This window comes from Giraffa tippelskirchi, chromosome 3 (genome assembly GCF_054371585.1).
Source record: "Giraffa tippelskirchi isolate mGirTip1 chromosome 3, T2T-mGirTip1v1.2.pri, whole genome shotgun sequence".
NCBI lineage: Eukaryota > Metazoa > Chordata > Mammalia > Artiodactyla > Giraffidae > Giraffa > Giraffa tippelskirchi.
Window position 1 is genome coordinate 64,606,173 of NC_137277.1, and position 16,342 is coordinate 64,622,514.

Genomic DNA, 16,342 nt, shown 5'->3' on the forward strand with positions numbered 1-16,342 from the left:
TCTATGTAGGTCAAGGGCCCAGTCTCATAAGACTTTCTCTTGCTTCAGACCTCAATCATAAGTCTGGCTGTCACCTGTGACTCTGACCAAACGTTTGTAAGTCAAAGGTTTCTAAGACCTTCTCCTCAAGTTCAACCATTTGCTCGAGTGTCTTCAAGAACTCAGGAAAACAATACCTACTAGAAACCAGTTTATTACAAAAGGACACAGCTCAGGAGCGGCCAGGTTGGGGGGTGCACAGGATGCAGATGGGAAGGAGGAGGGTGGTCCCTTGCCCACCAGCCCCAGATGGTTCACCAAACCAGAAACTCTGAACCTCATCCTTCAGTGTTCGTTTTTTTGGAAACTTCATTACATAGGCATGATTGATAACGTCTCTGGCCATTGATGAGTAATTCAACTTCCGGCCCCTTTCTCCTCCCCGGAGGTCACATAGGTGTTGAATAAAATCAGTGCACACACTCAACATCACTTTTTCCCATGCACCTCCCAACTGTTTGTGACTGATGTGCTGTCCTGGTTTGAAGATGCAGCAACTACAAAGTAGGGGGCTGGGACTCCAGGCCAGAGCTGTGTAGCTCTATCAGGTTCTTCTGAGGGACTTTGAGGTCAGGGCCAGAGGTTGAGATACCTGGTGGTCAGAGCCCAAGGATAGCCCCAGCTCTCCTCTGCGAGTCCTGGAAACACCCAGCCCTGCCCAGGGTAGAGCCACATGGGCTGGGAAAGCCCGTGAAACAGGCATCCATTCCAAGTAGAAAGCCTCCTGAGCTGTATTTATTAGCAAGAACTCAGACTTAAGCAGGGTCCAGAGAAAGGAGGCATCACTTCCAGCTGCCACCCTGTTCCTCACCAGTCCCTGCACATGTGGCAGACACAGACAAGTGCTAGTGTGAGCGTCTAGGGGCCCAGGAGTATAGGCAGATGACTTTGGTACTTCCTGACACCTACCCCTGCTGGAGCTGCCTGACTGGAGGGCCTGTGGTCACCTGTGGGGTCTGAGCAGAGCAGGCTGGAAATGGGCTCTCAACCCCAAGGCCATCTGATCACCTCTGCTGTGCTGCTGGGTGACTTTGCCTAGCACCTCAGGCTGCTGCTGCCTCTTTTTTTTTTTTTTTGCCAAAAGCATCTTCAGTTTCTTAACATGTTTAGAAAACTTTCTAATCACAGCTAGACTAGGGAAGTAAAGTCATTATGGCTCTTTTCCTCTTCTGCTCAACAGCTGGCAGACCTGTGCACTCACTGAAAAGCATGCCCAACTTGGAAAAAACAATCTTCTTGCCGGAAGCTGCAGAATGAACAGACCGTACTGTGGGCAAAAGAAAACACCCCCCACTTGGATGCCAACTCTCCTTAGAAGGAAACGAACCTCGCCTGGGGCCACCACTTATAATGACAAATTTTCTCCCAGAGTCATAAAAGAAAGCACTTTCAGCCTGGAGCTTCAGCTTGAATTTTCCAGAAGCTGAGGAAGCATTTGCCTCTGTGAGTCAGAAAAGGAGCTCTCCAGGAGACAACGGGCACCAGAAACAGAGGCCCCTCCACACAGGCTTTCCAACCTGGATCAGTTACCAATTCCAGGCCCTGCTGGGGTCTTAGAAGACTGTTACATCAGGTAAAAGTAAGTAATAGTGTGTATGTGTGCTAAGTTGCTTCAGTCGTGTCTGCCTCTGCAACCCTATGGACTGTAGCCCATCAGGCTCCTCTGTCCATGGGATTTTACAGGCAACAATACTGGAGGGGCTTGCCATGCCCTTCTCCAGGGGATCTTCCCAACCCAGGGATTGAACCCGTGTCTCTTCTGTCTCCTGCATTGGTAGGCGGGTTCTTTACCACTAGCGCCACCTGGGAAGCCCAAGTAATTGTGTAGCTAACATATATGGAACATGTTCTTTAGATCCATTGTCTATCTTAATCCTCACAATTGCCCTATAAAGATAGTATTACTATTATCCCTATTTCACAGGGAACTGAAATACAGAGAGGGTTAGCAACTTGCTCCAGGTCACACAGTAATTATGTGTCTGAGCTGGGCTTATCAGGCAGCCTCTCATTTCAGGGCTTAGGACTTCCAGGTGCACTGAAGTCTGTTGGGGCTTTGTGGCAGATGGGGGGAGGGGCGGACAGTGAACAGAACCACTTGAGGGGATAAGGACTGTTTTTAGGTGTGTGATCCTGCCTGGTTGTGAAGCTGGGTGATCAGCATTTGTAAGGCTCTTGTCTGTGCCCTTAGAGTGGAAGCCTAAAGTCAGTGGGTAGGGAGGAAATGGGTGTGCAGTGGGAAAGCAAGGGGAGCAGGGACCCATTGAAATTTCTGGGACCAGCTGGAACCCAAAGCTCCAATGTGGATGATTGGCATTCTGTGGGCAAAACTGGTGCCCTTCTCCAGGGGAGAACCCTTCTGGCCCAATGTTAGTGAGGGTCCTGCAGGAGCTGCTGCCCACACCCTGGTGAGCCAGAGGGGACACCAGCATTTGTGAGACCTTGCACCCTTCTATGAGTGTGAAAAGGGCATGGCACTGCTTCGCTTCCACATCCCAAATCGCACACTGTCTCTGGTGACTGTCAAAACACAGATGGCTCCTGTGGCCCATTCACCCTGAAGGCCTTGCTGCACAGGGACCAGTGGCCAGCAGGCATGATTATACCCCCATTTCCATGTCTCTTTACCCTAACCTGGGCCTCCTAAACCTGGGTCTCCTCAAGCACATCTGGGTCACCCCATCTCCCTTGGCCAAAGCCAGAACTTGAGCCTTGCTCCCCAGAGAGCTGAAACCCCTCCCCGTCTTTTCACACTGATCTCCTCTCTCCCCAGGCACTATCACCTTTAGCCATAATCCAAAGGCTCTATGCATCTCAACTCCTGGAAATCCTAGACAGAAGAAGCCAGCCTCTGCCCCAGGTGGTTGCCCCTCTCCACCTGCAGGGCCAGTCTTGGCACCTGGGAGGATGTTCCAGGGTGGCTGAGTCTGCCGCAGCAGTGGCTCCTGAGATGAGAGCTCAGTTCAGGAGGAAAAGCAAGCCCTGTGCTTCTGAAGGACACACCTGGCTGGGGAGTGGGAGCCCACACATGGGCTGGAGGCCCATGGAGGAGGCTGCAGCGGCATGAGTCAAGGTCATCTGTGTGGGGCAGATGCAGCTGATCAGGCCACGTCCACCTCAGCCTCTTCCCCACCTTGACCGGTGTGACAAAAGGGACCGAGGTAGCAGCCTCAGAGGCTGTGAGTGGGGCCAGACAAAGGTGAGCAAGAGCAGCCAGCCTGGTTCACATGGATGCCCACTCCTGAGGTGAGGATGGAGCTGTGGAGGACACGCTCCTGAATAATATATGGATTGGACCCTGCTCCTTGTTCCTGACACAGAGCTCCTGAATCCCTTGGAATTTCCTGGGTAATAGGAGAGATTTTTCTTCTAATGAAGTGAATCTGAGTGGGCTCCAAGACTGTGCTGCTTATACCAGAAAAACCAAGCCATGATTAAGAGCTTGGAAGTTTTGGCCTCATCCTCTATTCTCCCGAGGAGAGAGGGACTGGAAATGGAATTAATATTCAGTCACACCTCCATAAAAATCCCAGAAGTATGGGAATCAGCTTGCATTTCTTGAGTTCTGCCAACCTTCTAGCAAATCATCCAACCCAAGGAGGGAGTTGTGGGCACGTCAATTTGTAGGCAGTGTGTCAGCACCATGGGGACAGTCTGGCTTGCAACTGTCCTCTGAAGAAGGCGCGGCAGTTTAGTGAGACTGAGCCCCTGCCTAGTGGAATGGAATGATGGGTAGATAGTGTCAGAACTTTATTTTGAGGGGCTCCGAAATCACTACGGATGATGACTGCAGCCTTGAAATTAAAAGACACTTACTCCTTGGAAGAAAAGTTATGACCAACCTAGACAACATATTAAAACACAGAGACATTACTTTGCCAACAAATGTCCATCTAGTCAAGGCTATGGTTTTTCCAATAGTCATGTGTGGATGTGAGAGTTGGACTATAAAGAAAGCTGAGTGCAGAAGAATTGATGCTTTTGAACTGTGGTATTGGAGAAGACTCTTGAGAGTCCCTTGGACTGCAAGGAGATCTAACCAGTCCATCCTAAGGGAAATCAGTCCAGAATATTCATTGGAAGGACTGATGTTGAAGCTGAAACTCCAATACTTTGGCCACCTGATGTGAAGAACTGACTCATTAGAAAAGACCCTGATTTGGGGAAAGATTGAAGGTAGGAGGAGAAGGGGATGACAGAGGATGAGATGGTTGGATGGCATCACTGACTCAATGGACATGAGTTTGAGTAAACTCTGGGAGTTGGTGATGGACAGGGAGGCCTGGTGTGCTGCAGTCCATGGGGTTGCAAAGAGTTGGACATGACTGAGCGACTGAACTGAACTGAACTGAACTGAGTGTCTGGACTGAATTAAACTGTGGGACACCACCTGGTTTTGCAGAGACTTGCTTGGTATGTGAACACTTACACATATGGTTCAAAAGTATTTTGACTGTGTGAGTAAAGTTAACACTGGACCAGTTTTCCTAGACCACACTCTGGAAGGTGCCCTTGGCCACCTGATAAGAAACCCAAGAAACTCAGCAACTGCAGTAAGTATTTGTTCACATCTGGTTCCAGGGACACTCTCCACACCTGGGAGCAGTTGCTGTGGTGAGGGAAGGGTGGGAGGAGTGTGGGGGAGGAATGTAACCAGGGTAGGAGGCTGCCCACCGATGAAAGCCACTGGAGCTTCTGATGGGCAAGCTCCTGGGCCATCCTGCCGCCAAACAAGTTTGGGGTCTGGCTGTTGAGGGACCAAGGAAACATCCTCAGTGGACCTTCCGTGGGCTGTTCCTGTGTAGGACTTACAGTAGTCCTGAGGACGGAGTCCCTGCTGTCACCTCATGGCCAGGCAATGGCTGCCTGTGGGTCAGCCCATGGCCTCCATGCTGTGTGGTGTGTGCCTGCCTCACCGGGCAAAGTTGTGTGGATTTGTTGATCAGCCAGTCTCCCGGGATGACTGCCAGGGCACAGTGTCAGGGCAGTGACTAGGTCAAGCACCCAGGGGCCCTATTTCATGTCTGTTCCCTCATACACTCGTTCAGGCCCCCCTGCACCTACAGATCCCTGGTGAGAAACCTGATCCCATAGAGGCTGGAGCCTTCCTGAGGCCACAGGAGACTTGGGGTTGAAGCACACATTGACCCAGCCCTGCCATCCCTTCTGTTCTATCTGGCAGACTTTCCAGTGGTGAGGGGAGAGGGCCTACCCTGGGCCTTTCTTCTGACAACTCAGCACCAGCTACCCCCATGCATGCTGAGGCCCTGCCATGCCCCTTGACTTGGCTGCATCCCCAGGGAAGCCCCTCCTTGTGAGCTGAGCCCAGTAGGTTCACAATATAACCCTCACTCTCTCTTCATGCAGTATAAAGTCAGTCTGATCTGGCATGACATATTAAGCCTATCATTCCTACAACAGAGGGGACAATTTTTACTTCTGAGCCTGTTTCCTCATGTGTGAAATGGGCTACTGATGGAGGTCAAGTGCAGCTTGGTATGGGTCTGGGAGCTGGGGAGAGTGGCTGGTAGAAGGCCAATAGGGCTGGCCCTAATCCTGTCTGTGTGGACATGGACAGGTCCCCCAGGGCCATGAGCCAGGGACCATCACACACCCACATAGACAGGACATCCTGAACTGCCCATAGCATGACCCTCCATGTTATTTCTTCACCCGAATCTAAAAGTTCTTGTGAACACAGCCTCAACTGTTGCTAAATTGCTGTCATTTTTGAAAATTATGTTTTCTGAGTGAGAGAATTGATCCACAAAGGCTCAAATGCACACTGGGCAGAACCTTCTAAATTTCATCTCAGTTTCCTGCTTTGCACAGGAGGATGAATCACCAAGACTCTGTGGTGAACGAGGTGGGTGGACCCTCATTCAGTCTTTTTGTTATGCTTGAGCTCCCATCTCATATATAGGTAGGAATGATTCACACACACACACACACACACACACACACATACTGCCCCTCTGTAAAGCTATCTCACACAAGTGCATAACCGTGGTGGCTGGCAGCCAGGCAGCCTGAATTATGAGCTGATTTTCCCTGTGTTCCCTGTTGCTAAGAGCAGCCTTGGCCTGAATCCCAGGTGTAGGGACCCAAGTCTGACCTACTGCTGGCCCTGGGCCATGGGGATGGGGAGAGGCAGGTGCTGAGGGGCCCACCATGTGGTAAGTGTGTGAGGAGAGAGTACTGCTGTGGACTAACCCTGCCTCTAGTACCTGCCTCACCCATCCCCTGCCCATGGACCCCAGGGTGGCCTCCAGGGCAGGTAGGCTGCTCAGCTCAAGATTAGCTTCCTGTCCTAGCCCATAAGGACTGGGTTCTGTCACATAGAGCAATAGAACCCAGGCCCTTTGCTCCCCAGCAGCATGGTCTTCCTCAAAGGAGGACCCAGTCTTACTCTGTCCACCTATTGTGCCAGGAGTCACTCCTATGCAACTGATGCTTCCCTCAGGGTCAGGACTGCTCCCAGGACAGGAGACAGAGTTTATAGCCTGGGCAGACCCACTGTGGGAGGTAAGGCTGCAGCTCAGAAGACCTGGACTTCTCATTCTGACTTATTCTTCCTCCAATTGAACCTGGGAGTCCTCTTGGTCCTCCTAGAGGAGGCAGAAAGCCCTGTCATGGGAACAAGGCCAATCAGCCTGCAAATGTGGCCACAGCCCTGCTGCACCCCCAATCAGCACAGGTTGAGCCTTCTCCATCCTGAATTGGGTGCTTCTCTCAGACCCCAGAACCCTAGCCAGGACTGTATTCAGAGCACGCAGCCCCTGGTCTTCTGAGCCTGAAATAAAAGCCTCTTGTTTCCTAGTGGGTACAAGGTGAGCAACTTCATCATGTCTCATGGCCCCTTTCTCTCATGCAGTCATCTCCTCCCTCCACCCCTCTCTCCACGTCAGGCCTGGGAACATCACCTCCCATCCCCCACCCCAGCATCTGCTGCACACAAAAGCCCATTCTGGACTCTCTCTTTGAGACCAGGCAGCAGTGGCATCACCCTGGAGATCGGCGCCTTCTGGCCCGACTTCTCCATGCCCTCCTCTGCCCAGTCCAGTCTGCCTGCTGGCCCAACTCAGTCCCAAGTAAGCTCCCAGGCCACAGGAGCCCTGCCTGTGGTCCTCAGCCCAGCTGCTATGGGTCCTCTCCTGTGAAGCTTGGAATCTGATGTGTCTCCTGGTCCCTCCAGCTGCCCTGCTGGCCCCAGATCAGGATCATTTCCTTTGCTGACATCACCCTGCATTTGCCTTCAGCCCTGTGCTTGGTCTCCTCTCTAGTCCTTCCAGGCCTCTAGCTCAAGCACCTCCCCACAGCGTCACGCAGGAGCTGCTCCAAAAACTACCCCCTCTTCTCAAGCCACAGCCTGCACTACATGCCAGGGTACATGGCCACAGATGCACGTGGCACCACCTCTTTGAGGATCATGACACATACTGGTAGTAACATAATTCCGTAATACATGCAGACACAGTAACACAGGAGCTGGACATGCTGGAGTGACTGGTGCACCTGGTTTTCCATGGTGACTCAGGCCTCAACAATAGAAGGCAGTAAGCACCCCAAAATGTAGGGGAATGATGCAATCTTTTATTATAACCTTTCCCAGTTCCGGCAGCTGACAGGAACCAGCTAGAGGTTCTTGGTGGGGAAGAAGGAGTGGGGAGGCCAGGCCCAGTGAGCTGAGCTGTTCAGGGGAGGGCCTGCCTCGCACATTAAAGATCCCACTTCTCACTGGTGTCATTTATCACCAAAGCAAAAATAAGATGAATCAAAACATACAGATGTATTTAAAGGGAAGAGGCTGGCCCCAGAGGTAACCAATCCTAAAAGGTGGGTATCAAAGCTGACTCTGTCTGTCATCCCTTCTTTTATCAACACCCACTCTCCTTGCCAGGTGCTGGGAGGGGACTCCAGCTCAGTGAAATGCATTTACCTCACCCAAGGCTTGAGGCTTATGCTGACACCTCCACATACATCCACAGCAGCCCTTGGAGGCAGGTGTAATGATGGTCCCATTTTACAGATGAGGAAACAGAGGCACAGAAGAGTCAAGTAACCTGCCTCAAGGGCTTCCCTGGTGGTACAGTGGTAAAGACTCTGCCTGCCAATGCAGGAGACGTGAGTTTGATCCTTTGGTTGGGATGATCCCCTGGAAAAGTAAATCGCAACCCACTTCAGCAAATTTGGAAAACTCAGCAGTGGCCACAGGACTGGAAAAGATCAGTTTTCATATCAATCTCAAAGAAAGGCAATGTCAAAGAATGTTCAAACTACTGCACAATTGCACTCATCTCACACGTGAGCAAAGTAATGCTCAGAATTCTCCAAGCTAGGCTTCAACAGTACGTGAACCAAGAAATTCCAGATGTTCAAGCTGGATTCAGAAAAGGCAGAGGAACCAGATTTCCATCTGCTGGATCATAGAAAAAGCAAGAGAATTCCAGAAAAACATCTACTTCTGCTTCATTGACTACGCTAAAGCCTTTGACTGTGTGGATCACAACAAACTGGAAATTCTTCAAGGGATGGGAATACCAGACTACCTTACCTGCCTCTTGAGAAATCTGCGTGCAGGTCAAGAAGCAACCGTTAGAACTGGACATGGAACAACAGACTGGTTCCAAAGAGAGAAAGGAGTATGTCAAGGCTGTATATGGTCACCCTGCTTATTTAACTTATATGCAGAGTACATCATGAGAAACACTGGGCTGGATGAAGCACAAGCTGGAATCAAGATTGTTGGGAGAAATATCAATAACTTCAGATATGCAGATGACACCACCTTTATGGCAGAAAGTGAAAAGGAACTAAAGAGCCTCTTGATGAAAGTGAAAGAGGAGAGAAAGCTGTATTAAAACTCAACATTCAAAAACTAAGGTCATGGCATCCAGTCCTGTCACTTCATGGCAAATAGATGGGGAAACGGTGACAGACTTTATTTTCTTGGGCTCCAAAATCACTGTGGATGGTGACTGCAGCCGTGAAATTAAAAGATGCTTGTTTCTTGGAAGAAAAGCTATGACAAGCCTAGATAGCATATTAAAAAGCAGAGACATTACTTTGCCAACAAAGCTCCATCTAGTCAAATCTATGGTTTTTCTGGTAGTCATGTATGGATGTGAGAGCTGCACCATAAAGAAAGCTGAGTGCTGAAGAATTGATGCTTTTGAACTGTGGTGTTGGAAAAGACTATTGAGAGTCCCTTGGACTGCAAGGTGATCAAACCAGTCAATCCTAAAGGAAATCAGTCCTGAATATTCATTAGAAGGACTGATATTGAAGCTGAAACTCCAATACTTTGGCCACCAAATGTGAAGAGCTGACTCATTGGAAAAGATCCTGGTGCTGGGAAAAATTGACAATTAGAAGAGAAGGGGATGACATAGGATGAGATATTTGGATGGTATCATTAACTTAATGGACATGAGTTTGAGAAAGCTCTAAGTGTTGGTGATGGACAGGGAAGCCTGGTGTGCTGCAGTCCATGGGGTTGCAAAGAGTTGGACATAACTGAGCAACTGAACTGAACTGAACCCACTTCAGTATCCTTACCTGGGAAATGGACAGAGGAGCCTGGCGGGCTACAGTCTATGGGGTCACAAAAGAGTCAGACATGACTTAGTGCCTCAGCATCACCAATACCAACAACCTGCCTCAAGCCTCACAGCCAGTCTTGGCTGAACCCAGAACCATGCCCTCAGCAGGTCTCCAGGCTACCTCTGACACAGCACCCAGGGTAGCCAGTGCACTTGGGGGGCCCCATACCTGAGGAACCCCACCACAGAGCATCACCAATCAGGATTTGCCTCAGAATCCTGAAGTCATGGCTCTGTGTTACATGCAGACCTTGGCTACCACGCATACCTTCTGATGATCCTTCTCACACACCCACCCTCGCTCTGTCCACTGTCAGTGGTAGTCTTCTCCCTGCTAAAATCAGCTGTGACCGTGAATTGAGAAAAGTAATGCCCAGAGGTGGCACAGGCATACCACAGCAGTGGTACACACCAGCCCTGCTCCAGAAATTCAGGGGTTGGATGAGGGGAGGTGGTCCCAGACAATGACAGGGCAGTTCATCCCAGCACATGAAGGATGATTGAAGCACAGGACATAGAGAAGAGAAGGGGCAGGGGAAGGTGGGGGTGGTGGTGGTTGTGGGCCAGGGTATCCATCCTGCTTCTGAGGCTCCTGCATGCCCAGGTTCCAACACACCCCTATCTGCCTTTCATCCCAGCTCAACCCCTTGAAGGCTTTCCTCAGCCTTGACCAGCCCTGTAAGCCCCTCCCCACCTAGGGTCAAGTTGTCTTGTGATCCTTCGTAATTTCCCTGAGGATTTGGGGGGTGTTGAGAGGGGGATCCCTGAGACATATCCACCCTGCTCCCGGCTGGAGGGATCCACCAGCAATGACAGAAAAAGAAGGCCACTGTTGTTCCCAAATACTCTGGGCTCCTCTTTCCCGCTTTTTCCCTTTGTATTTCTTTTTCTTCTCTTTCACTTTGTAATAAACCATCCACAGTGTCAGCCAAAGACTGTACGGACACATTTCTTTGCTGTTCACAAGTCGTGACTTCAGGGAGCTGCACAGAGGCTCGCTGATGGTGTTGAAGGCTTGGGGGAGAGAAGGGGGAGGGCACCAAGTTGGTCATACTCTTGTCAAATTCTCTAGTTGTCCAGGTTCAGAATGCCCCAACTTCACCTGCACTGCATTCAACCCTGTCCTGGCTCCTGGTGGTGGGGAGTTGGAGGCAGACAGCATCCTGCCAGAGGTGCCCAGAGCCCTGGTCTGCACCTGAGTCATATCCCCAGAGATTTACCTCCCAGCTCTGCGGAAAGCATGGTGCAGTCCCGCTATAGGGCCTGGGCTGGCTTTTCCTGGGACACCAGTGACGTTCTGCATGAGATATGACACAGCTGGTACCCCTCCCTGAAGGGTTCTCCTGAATGAAGGTCCCCGAGCCAAGCACTAAGCCCTGTCCCTTCTCTCTGAAGAGTGGCTTCCTCCCCAGGAAGGGATATATATGAGTACCTGGAAGCCCCAGGGAAGGGTGTGGATTGTTTGTAGGGCAGAGAGAAGCCACTGAGTTGGGCACAGAAGGAATCAGACTTTTGAGACTACTTTGGGGGCCTTGGCAGGGAAATGGTTGGAGCAGGGCTGAAGTAGTGGGGGTAGCTGGGAAGGGTAGGATTGAGGTGCATTCGGGAGGTGCAACCCGCAGGAAGTGCTGGTAAAGTGAGTTGTAGGGCTTTGGGAAAGGGAGGAAACTGATTTTTTGCCTGATTAAGTAGAGGAGTAAGAGTGTTACTCAGTGACACAGCAGGAGCCCTAGGGAAGGTGCCATTTGGGCGGTATGGGGAACAAGGATTCAATTTTGAATGTGTGAAGTTTGGGGTCCAGTCCTAAGGGATTCAGAGGGTCAGACAGCAGGGTACCTACCCTCTTGAAGCTCACATCTGGGAGAGACAGAGGATCACAGAGCAGGGATTGTGTGTGTAGGGCAGCTGATGGGAGACCTGAGTTGCGGGGTCCTGTGAGTGCTCACCTGTGTCCACGCCTGAAGCCATGGAACAGCAGGATGACACGGACACTCTCTCAACCTCAGGGTGCTTGAGGTCCTGTCCTTGCCAATCTGGCTGCAGGTGTGTGCCCTATCCACTTGCCTTCTCACAGTGCTTACTCCTGTTGGGGTGTCTCTTATCTGGCCATGTGCTCACTGCTTCCAGAGTGTCCTGGCCTTCTATCCTCCCCAACTCCCAGCTGCCCTGCGTCACAGCAAGCCCCTTTTCCACGTGAAGGCTCACCTCTCAGAAGGAAACAGGCCCTTCTTCTGTGGTCCACCAGAGCCTGGGTGTCCCTGCCCAGAGATAACAGCACTTCCCCCAGCAGGAAGGGGACACCTGGGTGCAGAGGGGTTGAAGCATGGGCTCGATGAGCCCCAGGCCCCTGGCATAGGTCCTCATTCCCAAGGCCCCCTGGAAAATGCTGATCTCAGTAAGGGAGTATAGAGAGGATTCATTGCTCCTAGAAGTAGCAGTCTTGTCTCTAGTGTGGCTCCAATCTGCCACCTGAGGGGTGCTCAGTGCTTGTGGGCCCTCAGAAGCCTTTTTTAGGCAGAGGAGATCCTCCGTGGCAAAGGGAAGGCTGGTGCTCAGGAGGAGGCAGGTGCAGAGAAACACCCGAGAAACACCCGAAGCCTGTTCTTCCATGAGGCTTTCACATCCAGTAGCTGCACAGACCCCTCAATCCCAGGATGGTTGGGAGCACAGAGGCTGGAACAGCTACACTCGATGCTCGGCCAGCCTCTGCTTGGATCCAGTGCCCAGGGCACCAGTCACCACCTGACCACTGGATGGGCAGAGCGGTTCACAGCACCGGCTTCTTGGAGGAGTCCTCTGGCCCTGTCCTCACACCGAGGCTCCCACCTTACCTCCCACCCTTCTCCTACCTGCTCCCTGAGGTATAGATGCTTGGGCTCCTTTGCAAGTATCCCCTCTTTAAGGGCCCTCTTTTCCTGGACCTTCATGTGACTGGCTTCTGCTCCACATTCAGAGAGGTCTTCCTGAGCTTCCTTTCCTCCCTCACCCCTGCACCTTTTACCTCAATGGTACTTAATCCAATCTGTAATTTCCTATGTGTTGATTTGTTTGCAAGGATCCTTTCATGGTGGCAAAGCAGGCTATTTCCAATGCCTGAATCATGCATGCACATACCAGGTACTCAATAAATATTTCTGGAATGCACTCATTTTACTGGGTTAATCTGAAGTGACTATGAACTGTAGACAAGAGTACAGGGATTAAAAAAAAAAAAAAGAGTACAGGAAGACCTAGTTCCCCCTCTGAGATGTCTGCAGCCTGGCTGGGGCTTTCAGTGGCCACACAAAGGTGCCGCATGGGAACTGGGGCAGAATCCCTGCCGCTTCCATCCAGCCACATTCACCCCCTCACAGCCACTGTGGAAGGGGCGGGTCATTCTTCCACGCGGGTCAATAAAAAATCCACTGACTTCAGGGCTAAGGGGGTTGAGCCATCATGGCTGGAAGTCAAGGCAGTGAGAACAACAGCCTTGCAAGCTGTGGCTACCATCACCCCCATTTCAGGGGTGAGAACACTGAGGCACATGGGCTTGGGTGAGCTGCTCAGGCACACTGGCCGCAGAGCCAGGCTCTTGGATTCCAGGGCTTCCACATTCACCCCAGCCTGGATTCTCCGTAGTCCTCACACAGAGCAGCCCATCTTGCACACATGCAGATGTGGTGGGAGCTGGTGGCAGGAGAGCTCGGGAAAGCAGTACGGGACCCTGTGGGATGGTCCTGAGCAGGCGAGGTCCCCACTGTTCGGGTGGAGTGGTGCCAGCCTGCCTTCTCAGACAGGGAAGAAGGTCAGCTGGTGCGGATCTGGGGTGGGGTCCACTCTCAGCTATTGCTTCAGGAAGGTGGTCCATGATGGGGAACCCTGGGTTCTTGGCTCTGGGCTTGAATTTTGCCTCCATTTTCACTAGGTGTGTGAATTAGGGAAGAGACAGGGACACCTGAATCTCAGTGGGGCTGTCCTGCCTGGCTTTTACTCTCTGTGCCTCTGTGCCCCTTCCAAGCAATTGTCCCAGAACAGCTCTCAGCCCTGGAAACAGGCTCAACAGGGCCACTTTCTCTGAGACCAAACCCTCATGGGAATCCTTATGGAATGTTCTTCCCAGCTCTGCTGCCCTCAGGGTCATGCCAGGCCAATGTCCAGCAGGGAGCTCTGTGGACACCCTAGCCCAGCTCTCCTGCCCAGAAATACCTCCTGCCTGAATCTCTAGCCCCTTTCAAAGTTCCTTCTGGGAAGTTTCCCAGAAACCTCAGCTTCATGGTTCACTCTTGCTTTGCTTGGCCACACGGACCCTGGCTGTACCCCACGCTCCACGCTGGGAGCATCTGTCCCTGACCATCAGTTTCCAGCTATTCTCAGTGCTACTGGGGACCACACCCCACCTGCCTCCCCTTGTACCATCACCCAGGTGTTTTATCTCTAAGAAGCTGGATTTCCTCACCTGGTAATATACAAGTGCGGATGAATCTCCTCATCGGCATGCCCTTTCATCTACTCTGTGTGAACATCTGTGCGTTGCCAAGGAGTGTGCCCACCTTCCCCTGAAGGTTGCTTTCCATTGTCTCCCAGGTACCTCCTCAGTGCAAAGGCACCCAGAAAGTGTGTGCCTGGGCACACTGCTGCCTTTCATGGGGGATAGATGTGAAGAAAGGGATGAGGGGAGTCACAGGGGTCTTAGACAAGAGGACAGCAAATTGAGGCAAGAAGCTCTCTGACTGGAGTGGAATGGAGTGGTGTGGATTAGGATGCTGTGGTGCCCAAGGTCACAGACAAGATGCATCCTGTCTCTGGGATGATGCTTGTCCACTTCAAGCAGAGGTGGTGAGATCAGGTATGAGAGCTGCCTGGAATGGAGGAGCCCCTTGTCCTGCAGTTGTGGCACCTGTGCTTGGGGAAAGGCGGGAAGGAATGGGAATGGTGAGGACAGGACAAATCCTTTGCTCAGCCTCCAGGCTCTGATACCCTCCTTCATGCAAACAGTTCTCCTGGAACCATGGAAGCTCAGGGATCCTCCCAGGGGCTTTGCTGAGATCCTCATGGATGTGTCAGCCTCTGCCTGGCTCTGCACTCTCGGCCAGGTGTTCTCCATCTGCGCTTATTGGGAAGTTCTGACAGCAAGGTCCACCCTGGCCTTAAGCACTCAGCAGGGTGCACCTGCTTCCTTCTCCTGATGGCCCTTGAGGGAAGCTGGAGTGGGCTCCCCTGGGCCTTCTCCAAGAGGATGAGAGAGTTTACTGTCCCACCACCTTGGCCCTCCCATGTGCCAACTTTAGGATCTCAATTCAGTCTGGAGGCCCCTGCAGAGCATTTGACATAGTCCCATGACCCCAGGGTCATATATTCTTTGCAGCCAAAGATGGAGAAGCTCTATACAGTCAGCAAAAACAAGACCAGAAGCTGACTGTGGTTCAGATCATGAACTCCTTATTGCCAAATTCAGACTGAAATTGAAGAAAGTGGAGAAATCCACTAGACCATTCAGGTATGATCTAAATCAAATCCCTTATGACTATACAGCAGAAGTGAGAAATAGATTTAAGGGACTACATATGATAGACAGAGTGCCTGATGAACTATGGACAGAGGTTCGTGACATTGTACAGGAGACAGGGATCAAGACCATCCCCAAGAAAAAGAAATGCAAAAAAGCAAAATGGCTGTTTGAGGAGGCCTTATAAATAACTGTGAAAAGAAGAGAAGCAAAAAGCAAAGGAGAAAAGGAAAGATATACCCATTTGAATGCAGAGTTACAAAGAATAACAAGGAGAGATAAGAAAGCCTTCCTCAGCGATCAATGCAAAGAAATAGAGGAAAACAATAGAATGGGAAAGACTAGAGATCTCTTCAAGAAAATCAGAGATACCAAGGGAACATTTCATGCAAAGATAGGCTCAATAAAGGACAGAAATGGTATGGACCTAACAGAAGCAGAAGATATTAAGAAGAGGTGGCAAAATACACAAAAATCTGTACAAAAAAGATCTTCATGACCCAGATAATCACGATGGTGTGATCACTCACCTAGAGCCAGACATCCTGGAATGTGAAGTCAAGTGGGCCTTAGAAAGCATCACTACAAACAAAGCTAGTGGAGGTGATGGAATTACAGTTGAGCTATTTCAAATCCTGAAAGATGATGTTGTTAAAGTGATGCACTCAATATGCCAGCAAATTTGGAAAACTCAGCAGTGGCCACAGGACTGGAAAAGGTCAGTCTTCGTTCCAATCCCAAAGAAAGACAATGCCAAAGAATGCTCAAACTACCACACAATTGCACTCATCTCACACGCTAGTAAAGTAATGCTTAAAATTCTCCAAGCCAGGTTTCAGCAATACCTGAAGCGAGAACTTCCAGATGTTCAAACTGGACTTAGAAAAGGCAGAGAAACCAGAGATCAAATTGCCAACATCCACTGGATCATTGAAAAAGCAAGAGAGTTCCAAAAAAACATTTATTTCTGCTTTATTGACTATGCCAAAGCCTTTGACTGCGTGGATCACACTAAACTGTGGAAAATTCATAGAAAGATGGGAATACCAGGCCACCTGACCTCCCGCTTGAGAAACCTGTATGCACGTCAGGAAGCAACACTTTGAACTGGACATGGAACAACAGACGGGTTCCAGACAGGAAGAGGAATTCATCAAGGCTGTATATTGTCACCCTGATTATTTAACTTATACGCAGAGTACATCATGAGAAACAC